The sequence below is a fragment of the Amia ocellicauda genome, chromosome 21, assembly GCF_036373705.1.
Source record: "Amia ocellicauda isolate fAmiCal2 chromosome 21, fAmiCal2.hap1, whole genome shotgun sequence".
Classification (NCBI taxonomy): Eukaryota; Metazoa; Chordata; class Actinopteri; order Amiiformes; family Amiidae; genus Amia; species Amia ocellicauda.
In genome coordinates this window covers 515,201-532,953 of record NC_089870.1, presented here as the reverse complement: position 1 = coordinate 532,953, position 17,753 = coordinate 515,201, and the positions used below count along the sequence as shown (strand labels likewise).

General features: G+C 45.2%; 1 non-coding gene and 1 pseudogene across 1 annotated transcript; both read left to right on the top strand.

The window, feature by feature from the left end:
- The first annotated feature begins 16,197 nt into the window (after positions 1 to 16,197).
- On the top strand, positions 16,198 to 16,369 carry LOC136717458 (uncharacterized; annotated as a pseudogene).
- Positions 16,370 to 17,369: 1,000 nt separating this feature from the next.
- Positions 17,370 to 17,485, top strand: LOC136717462 (U5 spliceosomal RNA). Its single transcript, XR_010805226.1, has one exon. It is a non-coding gene; the product is annotated as a U5 spliceosomal RNA (small nuclear RNA).
- The last annotated feature ends 268 nt before the right edge of the window (positions 17,486 to 17,753 follow it).

Sequence of the window (17,753 nt, the reverse complement as noted above, 5' to 3'; positions counted from 1 at the left end):
GGTGACATTGATGAGTTTTTACCATTTTTTGAGAGGCTCTGCCCTGTTGGCGCAGAGCTGTGATCCAGGTGAACAGCAGATCGGGCATATGATGATGATGATGAGGAGGAGGAGGAGGAAGAGGATGTGGTGGTGGTGGTGGTCATTGTCAAGCAAATAAGCTTGCTAAGGTACCCAGCAGCAGTAGCCCTGCCGGTGGCACCCTTTCCTGGGGTGCCACCTCCTGGCCTGTGCTGCTGGCGTTCTGGGGGGAGCCCATTGCTGGTATCGCTTCTCTGCCTTTTTGGCTAAGACCAAGGAGAAGGCAATGATGACGGACAACTCAACAAGTCCGACCCATAGGGTGTGGAAACGCTGATCATCTCTTCCGGCAGTGTCCATGTCGGTCTAAAATGTTTGCGGAGCTGTTCTCGACGTCAGATGGCTCATCACATTCTAGGCTACAGTTTCCTGCTCCGGTGAAAATGAGTGTTGACTTCTCACCCATGGAGGGTCCTGCAGTTCCTGTAGTGCCTGTACCAACGGTTTCAACTTTGACTGTGTCTGCTCCACAGTAAGGTAATAACATAAGAAAGTTTACAAACGAGAGGAGGCCATTCAACCCATTGTGCTCGTTTGTTGTCCATTAATAACTGAGTGATCCAAGGATCCTATCCAGTCTATTTATACATTTTCAGTCTAAAATCCAGTCTATTTTTAAATTTCAGCTTCTACCACATCGCTAGGGAGTTTGTTCCAGATTGTGACAACTCTCTGTGTTAAGAAGGGTCTCCTGTTTTCCATTTTGAATGCCTTGAAGCCCAATTTCCATTTGGGTCCCCGGGTGCGTGTGTCCCTGCTGATCTGGAAATGCTCCTCTGGTTTGATGTGGTCATTGTCTTTCATGATTTTGAAAACTTGGATCAAGAACCCAGGTAGTCTCCTCCACCCTCCTTCCAGGGTTTAAAGTTTCAGTTCCCTCAATCTCTCAGTAGGACATTCCCTTCAGACCTGGAATAAATCTGTTTGCTCTCCTCTGAACTGCCTCTAGAGCAGCAATATCCTTCTTGAAGTGTGGTGCCCAGAACTGTACACAGTATTCCAGATGAGGTCTAACTAGCGCATTGTAGTCTTAATATTACTGCTCTTGTTCTAAATTCTACACTTTTGACAATATACCCTAACATTGTTTGCATTTTTATTGCTTCCCAACCATTGTTTGGATGGAGAAAGTAAGGAGTCCACATAGACTCCTAGGTCTTTCTCATGAGTTACTTCTAATTCTATTTCTCCCATAGTGTAATTATAGTGGACATTTTTGTTACCTGCATGTATTACCTTGCACTTGTCCACATTGAATTTCTGCCAGGTGTCGGCCCATTTCTGACCATTTTCTAAGTCCCTTTGAATAGCCTGTGTTGCCGAGATTGTATCTGCTGAGCCACCTATTTTAGTATCATCTGCAAATTTGACAAGTTTGCTAACTATCCCAGAGTCCAGATCATTAATATAGATTAGAAAAAGCAAAGGCCCTAGTACTGATCCCTGTGGAACTCCACTAACAACCTCACTCCAGTTAGAAGCAACTCCTCTAATCGACACTCTCTGTTTCCTATACATCAACCAGTTCATAATCCATCTACTTACATTACCCTGAATGCCTACAGTTTCCAATTTGAGGATCAGTCTTTATCAAAAGCTTTCTGAAAATCTAAGTATATCATATCATATGCTTTCACCTGATCTACAGCTGCAGTTGCATGTTCAAAAAATTCTAATAAATTAAGACATGATCTGCCTCATCTAAACCCATGTTGACTATCTCCAAGAATATGTTTTTCATTAAGATGCTCCTCTATTTTCTGTCTAATCATTTTTTCCAACATTTTACAGGTGATGCAGGTGAGACTGATTGGTCTAACTTCCTGGCTCAGTTTTGTCCCCTTTCTTGTGGATTGATATGACATTTGCTGTCTTCCATTCAGTTGGCACATCCCCCGTTCTAATCACATCCCCTGTCATTTGGAATATTTGAGTTAGTGGCCTATAAACAATTTCCCTAATTTCTTTAAGTATTGATGGAAATATACTGTCTGGTCCAGGTGATGTTTGTTTTTAGTTCTGCTAGTCCCTTTAGTACCTCCTCTTCATTTATCCTGATCTCTCTTAGGATTTGACTGGACTGATTGTTAACCTGTGGCATGTTATGTGTTTTTTCTTTTGTAAAAACCTCTGTGAAATACTAATTTAGAACATTTGCCACATCTTGTTCCTTCTTCAAGATACTTCCAATTTTGGCCTTTATCAGTTTCACTTCCTCCTTAATTGACCTCTTGCTGTTGTGGTATTGAAAAAAGCTCTTTGCATTAGCTTTAGCTCCAAGAGCTGTTTCTTTCTATTTCCCTCTTTGCTTTCCTGATCCCTTTCTTAAGGTCTCTTATAGCTCAACATATTCTATGTATTTTTTTAATCTCTTTTCCTTTCGTATGCGCTGTACAACATTTTCTTTCTCTTGATATTTTTTTGCATACTTCTATTAAACCATTTTGTCCAATGTTTTTTGGTCCTCAATTTGCTAAGTTTTGGTACACATTTCTCCTGAGCCTCAAGTAGTATATTCTTAAAATATAACCATCCATTTTCAACTGAGTCTACCCAGTGTGCTCCAGTCTACCTCTTCGAAGTGCCGCCTCATACCTTCAAGGTTTGCTTTTCTAAAATTGTAGATCATTGTTTTAGACTTGGTCCTTGTTTTTTGAAAGAATGCCTCAAAGCTAACCATATTGTGATCACAATTTGCCATTGGTTCTCTAACTGGCGTCCCTCTGACAATCTTGGTCATTTGAAAATATCAAGTCAATGCATACTCTCTCCCTGGTTGGTTCCCTGGCAAATTAAGTTAGAAAGCAGACATTTACCATCTCAACCTTTTCTATTTCTGCCTCTGAAGTCCCAACTGGGCTTTCCCAGTCTATGTTGGAGTCCCCCATTAGAACACAGTTGGAACCTGTTGGGTAATTCTAGGTCTTGGGGTGTCTCTAGGGGTTGTGCGTACTCGTTTCTGCGGTGATGACCTACTGTAACCCAGCAGTTCTGTCCACTTTTCTGCTCTATGGTCTCAACTCTCCTAGGTTTTGGTGTGCACACCATCTCTCTAATGGGCTGATTGACCAATTCTTCTATATCCCTAATACAGTGCAGAACAACAAGCTGAGCCTCAAGATCACAAACCTTGATCTCTAGGATTTCAACCTGCTGACAACATTCCCAAATGAAACCTCCTTGGATGAGTTCATCCAGGAAGGCAATCATTCTGCATTCTGACACTGTGTGTTTTCCCCTAAGTCTCTAGGTTTCAGATTTGAATTTGAATACAGATTCAACTGATTAACTTCTTGTGACTGAGAAACAGAACAGCTCTTTCTCAACAGTTGCTTTAAGTAGCTTTTGTCTACCTGCCCCCAATTCATACCTAACTGGCCACACCTGGCTCCTCCTGCAACAAAATTCCTGCTAGTCCTCGACTAAATCTCCTTTCTACAGCCTATTTACTTTCACCAACTAAGCTGCTGAACTGAATTGACTTCAATTTAAGCAAACTACAGACAATGCTAACTTCAATTAAGGCAAACTTAAAACAAAATGAGCAATGCTAAGACTGGTCTGAAACTAGTCAAACAACAAGAGGGCTGCCTCACACCTGTACTCTCCTGTCTCTCTGTGGCAACTTGTAAATACTTCTGTTTACCTCTTGGTCTAACAGCTGCTTTAAGTAGCTTTTGTCTACCTGCCCCCAATTCACACCTAACCTCACCCTGTTGGTGTGGGGGTGTAATGTTTAATAGGTTAAACTGTGTTTTTAAGGTTATATGTTTTATGATACTGTGTTAATACATTAAAAATAAAAAGAGAATAACAAAACACATTTTTAAATATTGATATTTTTTATTTTAGTTTATAATGTTTTATGGTACAGTGTTGGTAAAATAAAGTAAAACATAAAAAGAGAATAAGAAATTAAAGTTTTAAATACTTTAAATAATTTTTACATAACATTGATACAAAATTAAAAATAAATAAAAATTACCCAGAGTGAGGTTCAAACCCACACTAACATTCATCCATTGGATCTTAAGCCCAATGTCTTTACCACTCAGCCACCTGGGTGCTACTATTTAGTGTAAGTTATTAAGGAGAAGAGGTATTATTGAATCATGAATGAGCTATGAAAAGAAATTAAAAGAGATTTATTATACACCTAGTGAAGCAGGAAATTGTGGACGAATCGATACACTACTGAGAAGTGCCAGAGTAAAGGGTGCCCATGTAAAAAGAGAACATGTTTCACAATGGTTCTTGGATCAATATACATACACGGTGCATAAACCAGCAAGGGTGAGGTTTAAGAGGAACTTGACACTGGTACAAGACATTGACTGGTAATGACAGGCGGACCTGGTGGAAATGGGTCAGTTCTCAAAGTTCAATAACGGTATGAAATACGTTCTAACCTGCATAGATGTGTTGTCTAAATATGCTTGGGCAGTACCGTTAAAAAACAAAACGCAAGTGTGTGCAGCCTTTAAAAGAATATTCACCCAAAGGCGCGTTCCAAAGAAATTGCAGACAGATCAGAGGAAAGAATTCCTCATCCGACACCAAATTGTACATTTTGTGACAAGCAGTAAAGTGAAAGCTAACGTGGTAGAGAGGTTCAATTGGACTATAAAATTGAAATTGTGGAAGTACTTTACAACTGTGAATACTTTTAGATATGTGGATGTCTTACCAGACCTGGTTCACAGTTACAATCACACATTCCATAGAACTGTCAAGGAATGCCCAGTAGATGTCACCCCTGACAATGCCCTGAGGGTTTGAAGGACTGTGTATGGGTCATTTTGAAAGAGCAAACCTTCAATATTCAAGTTTAAACAAGGCGATCATGTGAGGGTATCAAGAATAAAAGGGAAATTTGAAAAGGGGTATGAGCAGACATTCACCGATGAGATATTCAAAGTCAAGGAATGTGTGCCTGGATTAAGACCCATTTACAAACTAAAAGATTACAAAAAGTTACAAAAGATAAACCCGAATGTTGACAGGATCTATAGTATACAAAAAATTTTAGACTCCATAGGCTGCGGTCGTAATATACAAGTTTTAGTCAAATGGCTGGGTTGGGGGGTTAAATTTAATATTTGGATCAAAGCTTCAGAGGTGAAAGACATAGCACCGGGGCTGTGAGTAGCTCAAAAAATGAGTGAAAATTGATTTTACCCGACTTTAACCAGCAACGCCTCACAGGATCTATTTCCTAATAACAAGAGCCCTAACTTCAGTGATCATCTTGCCAAATCCATTGATCTAATGGGTAAATGAGAAGTAGGGGTGGTGGAGATGCACTACCCCATAACTGTCAATACGTTTGACAGGAAACAAAGCTTCGAATTGCTTTCTGAGACAACCGACACAAATTGGTATTATGAAATATCATAAGGCTACTATAAAAAACATTGATGTATTTTTAACAGCCATGAATAATGCTATCAAGGCCGTCCCCACATCGCCCAAGGTATACTTTCAATAAAATCATATTAGTAGAAGCGTGAGGCTTTTCGGTGATTCAACTTTATTGTTTTTTACCAGGGGCCAACTAGCACACGTCTTGGGGTTCATTCCCGAGAAGGGGGGTGGTGGGAAATCACCGCACCCTTGCAGATATTACTGCTGGGTTTAATCACATGTATGTTTATACCGATATAATCGAACACCAATTGTGGTTAACACTTATGCCCCACTTCTGCGTTGTGATGACGCGCGAAATTCAGATGGAGGGCAGGAAGTGAAAAGCAGAATGGAGGAGTTGGAGGAAAGTCCGTACTGTACTAGTTTAGATGCTATTACGAGAGAAAGGTATAATCAGAAAATCACAACATATGTTGGACGTGATCCTTATGTTATGAAGAGCAGCGATTTTTCAACTGAATTGAAAGACTTGCCTGCCATCGAAGCACTAGATATAAGCATCTACCTTGTCCTCCAGACATCCTTCCACTAAAAAAGGTATACAACTTCTTTGTTAGTGGTTGGGTCCACAACCTTGGTACCAAGGTGCTCCACAATGACTGTCGTTTGGTTTTCGCCCAGGTGAGTGGCATTTATTTTTTTGTCCTGTGGATTAACCTAGCGACAGACATTCAACGCTAGTGCACCTCTCGATGTTAGCGTTACAGTTGTTTACTTTACATTAGGTTGACCACTCTTAAAGGTCTGCTGAAATGCCACTAAAGATGTGGATCATCGCGAAACAAGACAGAGAAGTCATTGCAGCTCATTGCAATTGCATGGCAGGGTAAGTTATTTACGTTTGCCTTTATTTTGTGTAGCTTAAGTGTTAGTGGTGTTGCTTGTACTATCTATTGTTTTAAATATATCACCAGTGCACACCCACAGATGAACTATGCAAAATACAATGTTCCATTTGTGGTTCATAAAGAAATGTCTATTCTATTATTTTCTCAGATTGTCAGAATCCCGTTCTCATGTAGGGGCAGTTCTTTTTTCCATTGAAGCTGGTGTTAAGATGCGAGATACAGCCTCCTGCACAATGGAAAAATGCAATTGGCTGATGCCATCACATGGAAAAAAGGTGTTTAAATAAACTGTACATATAATTTATTTTGTTTTGTACCCTACTCTACTAAGGGGAATGACAGCAACAGTCTACAGACTCAATGTCGTTTAAAGCACCAGGGCAGCCTAAAGAGAACAACACCGTAGCAAGAAGGCTGCACCCTGCAAAACACTTTGTAGTTAGCTTTGCTAACATTATGTATTTTTGTTCAGTTACAGAGGTACAAACTCAAACAAAGAAAAGCAAAAAACAATTACTTTAACTTTACAAAGTATGGAAACAGCTAACGTTACATAAACATAGCCACATAAGTTGTATTAGCTAACCTTTGATGAAGTGGTCACTGCAGACATGAGCATTATCCAACTCGGCTCCTCCCGATCGCAGATGCAGGTTTGCAAGACATTTTTTCGGTCAATTTCTTGCATTTTTCCCCATTATGAACAACAACTTTTGGTACATGATAAAATTTCCTTGTGGTTTCTCGGTTTGATCGATTTGAGCAACCTTAAACAATGCAAAAGGTATTCAATTTGAGTTTGTGATGTAGAAAATCACTTCCTGCCCTCCATCTGCATTTTGCGCCACAGCAACGCAGTGACATGACGTCATATGCAAACAAGCTATAGTGGTTATAGTGCCATAGGTTGCCGACCCCTGATTTAGAGCATTATTCAGAAAAGCTATGCCTTTTCTGAGATGTGGGTTAGAAATTGTCAAACCACACGTCAGATCAGCCGTAACAAACATAGCTAAAGACGTGGTCGGCCAGGTTACAAGTGTGTTCAGTCACAATCAGTGGCCGCCTTATTAGCCAGAGCAACAACTGTTATCTGTACAGAGCTATTATAGAATCCATTCTCAACTACAGTGAAAGCACTCTGAACACACCATACTCGGCAGGCCTTTTTGTCAAAGACACAGCCGGCCAGCATGAAGTAACCCCACTGAACGGGGCAAATCAGGGGTTCAGAAATAGAGCGGCCTATATAGCAAGAAGCCAAAAACTGGAATTGTTGGGGTGTATCCATGCAGACCTGTTTTTTCAAGACAAATTAATGCTGAACGGCGTTGATATAAAAATTAAACTCACCCGAAACATAGAAGCATTCTGTCTCATGAGCAACGCTGAAGATTTTAAACTCTAAATTCTCTGAGCAGCTCTGTTTGTGAAGAGAGTCCGGCTGGGTCACGCCGATGCGCTGCTAGTGGCTAATGCAAAATACCCTGTAGATTGGGTTCAGATGAAAGTGTTCAGTCTGGCCAGAGGAAGCCAGGTGTGCAACCAGGAAAATTTGTTTCTGGGCCAATTGCCTACAATAATAGTAATTGGTTTTGTGGATAATGCCGCATTCAGTGGGGACGTTACACAAAACCCCTTCAACTTTAAACATTGTGATATTAATTTTCTGGCCCTGTATGCAGATGGAGAGCAGATCCCCACTAAACCGCTACAACTGGATTTCGAGAATGATAACTGTGTTCGGGAGTACTTTAACCTGGTGGAAAGCGCCTAAAAGACAAGCCTCTCGAAGTGGACCGTAAAGCGTTTGCTAAAGGTTACACGCTGTTTGCATTCAAGCTCAGCCCAGATCAAGAGTGCACCGGGCACTATTCGCTCATAGTGGAACCTGAGAGCAGAAATTCGTTTTGCCCAGCCATTACCAACCACTGTGAACATGATAGTGTATGTTGTTTTTGACAACATGGTTGAAATTAACATGAGATGCCAAGTCCTTTACGACTACAGCTGAAAAAAAAGTCAAAATTTGCTAAATCAGTCATGAACAGAAATAAGCAGTGTTAGAGCAGTGTATAAATAATGCTATAGAGGCAGAGGCATGCTACATTAGTGCTTGTGTGTGTGTTTAAGTTTAATGAAATTTGAAATTCTCCTATATGTAATGCCTGTTAACCAGATAATAAAATATTATATACACAATAATTACGGTTTTACCTAGTTAATAAATTCACACATACAAATGCCATTGTTTATCACACGTTACATTTTTATTCAGCCCAATTATCACAAAAAAATTATCAAAAACAATTAAACACCACTGGTGGGAGCTGATGAAGAGAAGAACCAAGGGCTACTTCATTCAGCTAGGGAAACGGAAAGCTCGTGATAGGCGGGCGAGATATTCCCATCTAAACGTCCGCTTCCAGCGCCTGAGTCTTTTATAGCTCAGAGGCTTCGACCTGGCTGAGGAGGTAACCCGGGTCAAACTGAGTCTCTCCATCCTCTATCGGGAGGAGCAAGAGAAGATCAAGGTCCTTTCCAGGGTCCGCATCATGGAGGACGATGAGAAGTGCAGCTGCTTCTTCTTCAAGAAAACGAAGGAGAGGCGGCCTGCAATGTCCTCCATGATGGACTCCTCGGGGCAGGAGGTGGAGGGCAGAGAGGCTGTTGAGACAGTGGTGCGGGACTTCTACAGGGAGTTGTACGATCAGAAGGTGGTGGATCAAAATCTGATCCATCACTTTCTGTCCCTGTTGGATTCCCGCAACGAGGGGGACGTGGAGGCGGAGGAGGATCCAGAGATCACCACCACTGAACTCTCCCAGGTGATAAAGAGTCTTAACTCTGGAAGGACACCGGGTCCCGATGGGATCCCTGCTGAATTCTACAAGATCTTTTGGGAGGTGCTTAGGGAAGATCTGGCTCAGGTCTTGGGGTCAATGTACAGAGAGGGTAGACTGGCCCCTTCTATGAGGAGGAGTATCCTCTCTCTTCTTCATAAGAAGGGAGATCCGAGAGATCTGAAGAACTGGCGGCCGGTCAGCCTCCTGTGCACCGACTACAAGATACTGGCCAAAGCACTGATGCTCCGGCCACTCCCTCAAGTCGTGGGTCCCGACCAGGTCTGTGGTGCCCGGGGGAGATCGGCGGCCGTCAACGCCATGCTGCTCAGGGATGTCGTGGCCTACTCGAATGAGAGAGGGCATCCCCTGGTCCTAATCAGTCTGGACCAGGAGAAAGCCTTCGACAGAGTGGTCCACGAATACCTGCAGCTCATCATGGAGAGGATGGGTCTCACCCTTGTGAACCGCCACCTGACCGAACCATTTCCGTTCAGGTCGGGGGTCCGACAGGGTTGTCCCCTGTCGGCCCTGCTGTACGTCCTCTGTCTGGAGCCGTTCATGCAGGCGATCCACCGGGACGTCCGGGTGACAGGTTTCCATCTCCCGGGTTCCGGCAGAGAGCAACTGAAAGCCCTGGCCTATATGGACGACATGGCCGTGGTTTGCACGGACGTGCCGTCTGTGGCCAGGGTTGAGGAACTGCTGGACGGCTTCTGCAGAGCGACGGGGGCCGCTGTCAATAGGACCAAGAGCGAGGTCTACCTCCCCAGGGCATGGCCTGTCGGCCGGGGCCCGCTGACCGTGTTCCCTGTGAAGCCGTCCATCAAGGTTCTGGGAATGAGGATCAACGGGACCAACACGGGCGCCCGGAGCTGGGAGGAGGCTTTATCTAAAGTCCAAAGAAAGATCCACGGCTGGAGCACAAGGACCTTGACGATGGCTGGTAAGGTGCTGGTCGTAAAGGCCATCCTCTTCCCGATACTTCTCTATGTAGGAATGATCTTCCCCCCAGACAAGGTCGTCGCAAAACTACTGACCAGAATTATATTTAGGTTTGTCTGGGGGATCAAAATGGAGAGGCTGAAAAGAGTGCAAATGGTGAAGGGTACCCTGGATGGAGGCAGGGGGGTCCCGGACGTTGTGCAGCTGATAAAGGCACAGGGGCTGGCCTACGTGGTCAAGAACATTCGGCCTCTGCGCCATGGATAACACCAGGCCAGGATCCCCCGCCGTTCTACAGGGCGTTCTACAGGGCGCTCCGAGCCTTTGCGCTCGAAGTAGGCCTCCATAAAGTCGTGCTGACCTCCTGGGATTATAAGACCATCTGTAGCCAGATGAGATCTACCCAGGAGACCAGCCGGATAGAAGATTTCCCTCCCGAAACCTGCCGGTTTATCTGGGCTAAAGCTACGCACGTTTGCCTCACAAATATGCAGAAAGATGTCTCCTGGATGGCTGTGAGTCAATGTCTCCCCACCCGAGTGTTCATGCACAGAAGGGGCCTAGCCCCTTATGACATCTGCCCCTACAAGGAGTGCCTGGGGAAGGAGACGGAGGCTCACATCTTGAGGGATTGCCCCTCCGCCTGCAGGGTCTAGCTCCTGTTTTATCCGTTCCTCCACAGGTTTGCCGTTCCTGTGTGGGCGACTGCCCAGCAGATCCTTTATGGTCCAGCCAGGGGATTGACATCTCCCACCCTGAGGTGCTGGTGGCGTGTCGTCTGCACAGTAAAACAGGCCCTGTGGGAGGGACGGAACATCTGTCTGTTCAACAAGCAGGAGCTGGACCCAATTGTCATCGCGCGGAGGGGCATGGTACTAATTAGGGATTACGTCAATCTGGAGGTCCATCAGAGTTGCAAGGAGGAAGCCTTTAAGAACTGGCAGATACAAGATCTGGGGGAGCTCAAGATCCCATGATGGGACTCACCTCCGGGGACGGCCATCTCCCCCTGCTGGAGCCCGAGTCCAAGATCTTTTAACTATTTTATGGGAAGATTGTTTTTAAAAATGAATTTTAAAAATCGAATTTTAACTGTTTTTAAAGATTTAGTTGTTTTTAAAAGCACTTGTTTTGTTTGGGTTTCTTGGTTGTTATGTTCTTTTTCTTATCAAATACATTGACCGTTTGGATTTAACTTTAAATGCATCGGACTGTTTTGGTTTGTTTTTTATTTTATCGTTTTATTTGTTTTTTGGTTTGTCCAGTGCATTTTCAGTTAATTTCAATGTATTTGACCATATTGTTTATTTGTTTCATGGATTCATTTGGCAGTATTGCCCTGAACACAGGTTTATTAGATTTATTGCACGTTTATTTGATTAACAAAACACATAAACTCACTTTTTTTGTAAGTGATTTTAAGAATTGATTTAAAAAAAATAAAAAAATAATCATAAGTATTAAAATTTGTTTTGATTGTTTTTATTCTGATTGTAAAATACTTAACCCAATAAAACAGTATGGTATGTCCGTAGCTTGGTCTATCCTTAAGTTCGTGAAGGCGGTGTATCCAGTGGCCATGGAGATGTCTGCGGCTTCTTCTTCATCTTTGTCGACCCCTAGGGTGCAGCTTAAAAATACAGTTCGGATTGTTGTTGCAGCAAAGGAGGAGTATCGGCATAAGGTAACCTTACATTATGTCGTTAAGGATGTGCTTGGTGACTTTTTTGGTGTTTTTCCGGTGCAGATTTTCTGCCTCCAGGAGTTTTGACAGAAAGGGATTTTTGATGTGACATTGACCTCTGAGGTTCTTTGCCTTCGTCTCTATGAGAAGTACAAGTCCCATACTGGGGATCCTGTTTTTGCCGGGTTTTTGATTGAACCTTTGTTTTCTTTGGAGGAGAAATTGGTCACGGTCCACATGTATAACCCTCATGTGCCGATACGAGACGTTGAGTGTTTTCTGGCCCGTTACTGTATGATTTTGCGTGGAGCGCTACCTCTCAAGAATGTCTTCGGCATCTGAAATGGCAAGCGACAGTTTGTGGTGAGACTTAAAAGGGCTGATTCTGTCAGTGGAGGCGTTCTTCATCCCCCGGCCAGGTTTTCTATCGGCCCGAACCGTGGCTATTTGACCTATGCAGGACAGCCAGCCAGAGTATTGCAGATGGTGCTTGGTCTACGGTCACGCTTCTACTGCTTGTACGGCTCCTGGCTGTAGGCACTGTGGGGCTGCTGACCATGTGGGCCGTGAGTGCCCTCTCGGGAAGACCTGTAGCCTGTGTGGGAGTGCTACCCATCTGTATAGGGATTGCCCTCGACGTGCTGTTCGGACGGCTTATTCCGGGACTGCTGCAACTGCGGCTGCTGCCGCAGGAGAGGGAGTTCCTCCTGCTGTGGTGGCCTCTCTTGATCCTGTATCTGATCCCTCCGCTGTGGCACACACTTCCGTTGCTTCTGCAGGTGTGGGGGTGACTTCTCTCACTCCTGACCGCTCTGCTATGGCTCGTGTTGTCCCTGGGGTGTCTTATGCTCAGGTGCTATCCTCCGCTTTGTCCCGGAGTCCCTTCGTGGATCTGGGAGATTTTGGTTCTACTAACTCATTGGATAGTGTGGCGGAATCTGCGAAGGTGGCCGTTTCTGGGCTCGTCGTCGCCGGCGCTTGGGGGACTGCTGTGCCACAGTTGTCGCCTGGCAGTATCTCTGGGGAAGGGGGATCAGTATGTCGGCAGCAGCGCCGACAGTTGGAGGCTGAGGATCAGGAACTGGACAACGCTTTACCCAAGCGGCGTGTTTGACGGTCTAGTCTGCCGGATCAGCTGCCTGAGGTGGTGACGGAGACTCCCACCACTGGCTCGATGGTTGTTTCGCCTGAAGGGGAGTTGGAGGTGAGCCCCCTCCGGCATTTCCTGAGTCCATCTCACTTGGAGGCCCTTGCTTCTGCTACTAGCATGACTTGGTCCGGAGGGGTGAATTCGGAGGCGGTTCGGGGGACTACTCTGTCGGCTTTGGACCAGGGAGGACCTCTCTGAGTGTTTTTTCTTCCTTGTTTATTGCATCATTTCTTTGACTGTTCTTTCTGTTAATGTTCGTGGACTGCAGGACAAGCGGAAGAGAGCAGCCTTGTTTTGTTTTCTGTCTTCTTTTCCATTTTCTGTTTGTTTATTGCAGGAGTGTCATCTTCGGGATGCCAAGGACATATCCTGTTTTGCCAAGGAATGGACTTTGGGACCTTCCTTTTGGGGGGTGGGAAATGTGTATTCTGATTGGGTGGGTATTTTGGTGAAGGATTCCTATTTTTTGGTTGAGGGTTCCTTTTCCTTTGTAACAGGGAGGGTTCTCTGTGGAGGGGAGGATGGGTGATACTCCTCTTTGCATTATCAAGGTTTATGCTCCAGCGCAGAAGGGGGCCCGTTTGCAGTTTTTGCGGGAGCTTTCTCCTGTTTTTTTACCAACCGGGTGGTCGTGTTGGGGGGGGATTTTAATTTGTCTCTGGATAGGGTGGGAGGGAGGGGTGACACAGATTATTCCACTGTCCTCTTGTCCATGCAGGGGGGACAGAGGGGGGATTTACCTGGTGGCTAGATTATTTATTTGTTCCTGCAGACATGGAGGGGTGCCAGTTTTAAATTCGACCATGTTGGTTTTCTGACATGATATTATTTCAGTGTCTCTTCCATTAGGTCCCTCCCTTCTGGGTCCTGGTTACTGGAACTTAATTGCCAGGTTCTTTCTCTTCTAGAGTTCCGGGAGATTTTTTTGCAGTTCTATCGGAGTTGGCAGGCGTTGAAGCCTTTCTACCCCTCTGTTGTGGAGTGGTGGGAGGAGGTTAATGCCAGGATTGCAGCTCTGTCTCAGCAATTTTGCAGACAGAGGCTCAATGATCAGTGGTCTGAACTTTGGCAGTGGCAACGAGTTTTGGACCAGATGCATGCTCACTTGAATGCAGGCATGGGAATTGACTGGGAGCAATACCAAGCTGCGAAGTCTGCGATTGCCGATTATGCCGAGGCTAGGGCGGGGGAGTTTGGCTTCCTGGCAAAAGCCCGGGCTGTTGAGGGGAATGAGAAATGTTCTCGTTTCTTCTTTCAGACTGTGCGGGAGCGTCAGAAACAGGCTCTAATTACAGGACTGCAAGGGGAGGGGGGTAGGGTGGTGTCAGATCGTGTGGGTCTGGATCACTATGTGCAAGCCTTTTTCTCTGGACTTTTTCAGGAGAGGGAGGTGGATGCACAGGAGGGTTCTGCCTTTCTGGATTGTGTGGATACGGTTGGTGGCAAATGACCAGTCCTGTGGGGTTCCTGGTAGGTCTGCTTTTCTGAACCTACAGCTGATTTGGGATGTCATTAGCTGGGTCATTCCCCTGACTCTGCTTAGAATTGACCAGGAGAAGGTGTTTAATAGGGTTTACCATGGGTTTTTATTTTCGGTCTTGGAGAAGTTTGGTTTTGGTGCCGCATTTTGTATACAGGGGTTGGGAGTGTGATTAACATTAATGGTTTCCTTAGTGGTTGGGTTGCGCAGGTAGGGGGGGTGCGGCAGGGTTGTCCCTTGTCTCCTCTACTGTACGTCCTTTATATGGAACCATTTGTGGCTGCAGTGCAGAGGGACTCCTTGTTTTCTGGGTTACATGTACTGGGGGAGGGGGGATTTCGCTCCGTTTGTCCCAATATGTGGACGACACTACTTTTTTTTCTGAGTGAGGACAGGGATTTTGACCGCGTCTTCTTGCTTTCTCAGAGGTTTGGGGTGGCCACTGTTTTTTTGGTGAACTTATCGAAGTCCTCGGTGATGTACTGTGGATGGTGTGCCTCGCAGTCCGATACCAAGTACGGTGTGCGTTTGTGAGAAGATGGGCTTAAGATTCTTGGGGTGCGTTTTTACAAGACAGACTGTGCCTGTCACAATTGGCAGTAACGGTTGGACGGAGTGGTCAGGAGTCTGGCGTTCTGTAGGCTGCGGTCCCTTTCCTTGTCTGGCAAAGTGCAGGTGATCAAGCTGGTGGTGATACCGGCCCTGGTATACCTGGCCTACATTTTCCCAATGCATGCTCGGTGTAAGCCGAGACTCACACGGTTGGTCTTTTCTTTTTTTTGGGGTGGGCGGTATGAGCCAGTCAAGAGAAAGCTGATGTATTTGCCAATTTAGGTTGGGGGGAAGAAATTAGAAAATTCCTCTGAAATTAGACTGTCTTTTTGTTTCCTTTCTTGCTCGTTTGGTGGTGGAAGGTGGTTTTTTTCTTTTCTAGGCTTTGGTTTGGCTTCCACCTGCGAGGCCTAGTGCCAGTGTCCAACCTTGTTCCGAGGGCGGAAACCCTGCCATGGCATTACACGCAGGCACTCATTTTTTTGAGGGTGCACCCTGCTTGTGTCTCCATGGCAATCCTCTTAGAGCACCTGGTCTTGTACTCCACAATTCAAGGAGAAGTGGGTCGTGCGCATCTTGCACCTAGTTCTGTGGGTGATCGGGTCGCATTGCAAGACAGTTTCCTTGACAATCGCATGAAGGATCTTAATTGGCAGTGTGCTCTGGGACGCTTGCCAGTGCGGGAGATTATGCACAGACATGGCTGTGCTAGGTCACCTTTGTATATCCGAGGTTGTGGGGGTTCTGAATCTATTCGCCATGTCTTTTGGGACTGTCCTTTTGCTGCCTGTTTTTGGCGATTTGTGGCACCCTGGTTTCGCAGGATCTGGAATCCTGGGGGCTTGTCTGGGGATTGGGTCCTATACAAGAGGGGACTGGGTGGGTGTCCCAAAGGGGATGTTGCTCTCTTCTGGCTATTGACAAATTTGGCGAAATTGGTCTTGTGGGTGGATAGGAAGGCATTGATTCAGTCCTCCTGTACTCCTACTGATCCCAGGTCACCGAGTTATGCTTTCCAGTCCCGTCTCCGCCGTTTGATGGTGATGGATATGTTTCTGTTGGGGAGGGTGGGTTGTTGGTCTAAATGGAAGTGTATTGCTAGTTGTTTTCTCTGTTGATTTTTGTCTGTTCTATGCTGATTGTTTTTTGTTTTTGTTATCTTCTGCTTATGTTCTAATGGTTCTGTGTTTTGTTTGTGATTGTGTCTGTAATTTAAAAAAAAATCTGTTCTTATCAGTTTAATATCTGATACGTCCCCCATGGGGGGACAACATATTAAATGGATTTTTGCAACGGGGAGTCGGAGAGGGAGCTTGCTCCGCCCGCTTTGCGCATCGGCCCGGGAAAGGTGCACGCACCTCCTTATCATTTTTGGGTTGAAAGAAAGAAAAATAAAGCCTGCCTGCCTGCTGCCTGATGTGACGGAATTAATGTGCTTTGTGATGTCATTGCAGTCAGCTGAGAGTTGATTTCTGTGATGTCATCGCTGACCTGGCAGTAAAGGCAGAGGCAGAGAAAGGCACAGCACGGTCGTGAGCTCAGAGTGGAGGGAATGTGAAGACTCTGTATAGGAAGTTGAAGAAAGTGTTTTGTGATAATTATATAATGTTTTATATTAATACTAGCATTAGAAGTAGTTTTGTATACAGACTGAGCAGATTAGATTTAGCAGGACAAGAAAAGGGTCAACAAGGTTGGTTTGTTAGAAACTCCTGTCAGTAATGAAAGATTACACAGTGCCGAAATAGCCTACAGCTGTCTGCTGAGAATTTGTTTATGACTTAATCGTTTCTCCAGATAGGCAGGAATTGTTTCTGTTAAAGAGCGATTGACACTAGGTAAATGATGACCGTGGGATCGCATCTTCCTAGTGCACATCAAAGACGGACATCTGCTTTGGATCCATCACCTCTTCACGGGAGGACAGATCGTAAAACGGACCCGGACCTGTATCTTCTGACTGGATGAACGGCCATAAGATGTTACGTCATTTTCCTATAAAGTTGTACTCATGTTTGTAAACATTAAGTCCTCACTGAAGGAATTATTCCTGACGTGGAGCTTCCGAACCGGCTTGATTAAAGTTCTATTTGCTTTATCTCCGCGACTTCTCCACTTATTTCTGAGACGGTTCTACAGAATGGAATGCAGAATGGAATATACTATTGTACTATTCATATTGTGAATCGATCTGTTCTGTATATCCATGATGGAGCTCTTTTTCCTTGCACATTGAATATTTAATTGGTGTGTGTGTGTGTCTCTCTGTGTGTCTCTCTCTCTCTCTCCCTCTTCCCCGGCTGTCTGGAGCATGGCTTGCGTCCTCAGGGAGCGCCCGGGAGCTGGTTGGAAGCATCTCGGACTCGGGTTTCCCTTCATTACGCATAACGCTTTCGCCTTTTACTAAAGCATTCCATGGAGGGGGACGTGGATGAGTTTGTACCATTTTTTGGGAGGCTCTGCCCTGTTGGGGCGGAGCTGTGATCCAGGTGAACAGCAGATTGGGCATAGGTGGGAATGCAAGTGGAGCAGGAGGGGCAGTCAACCAAATAAGCTTGGTAAGGTACGCAGGAGCAGCAGCCAGCCTGGCTGGCAGTGAATGACTGACAGACGGATGGGTAGCAACGGAATGTACGTGCTCTGTGATGTCATAGCAGACAGCTGAGAGAGTTCTGTGATGTCATCGCTGAGCTGGCAGTGTATGTATGTGTGTCTGTGTCTGTGTGTGTGTCTCTCTCTCTTT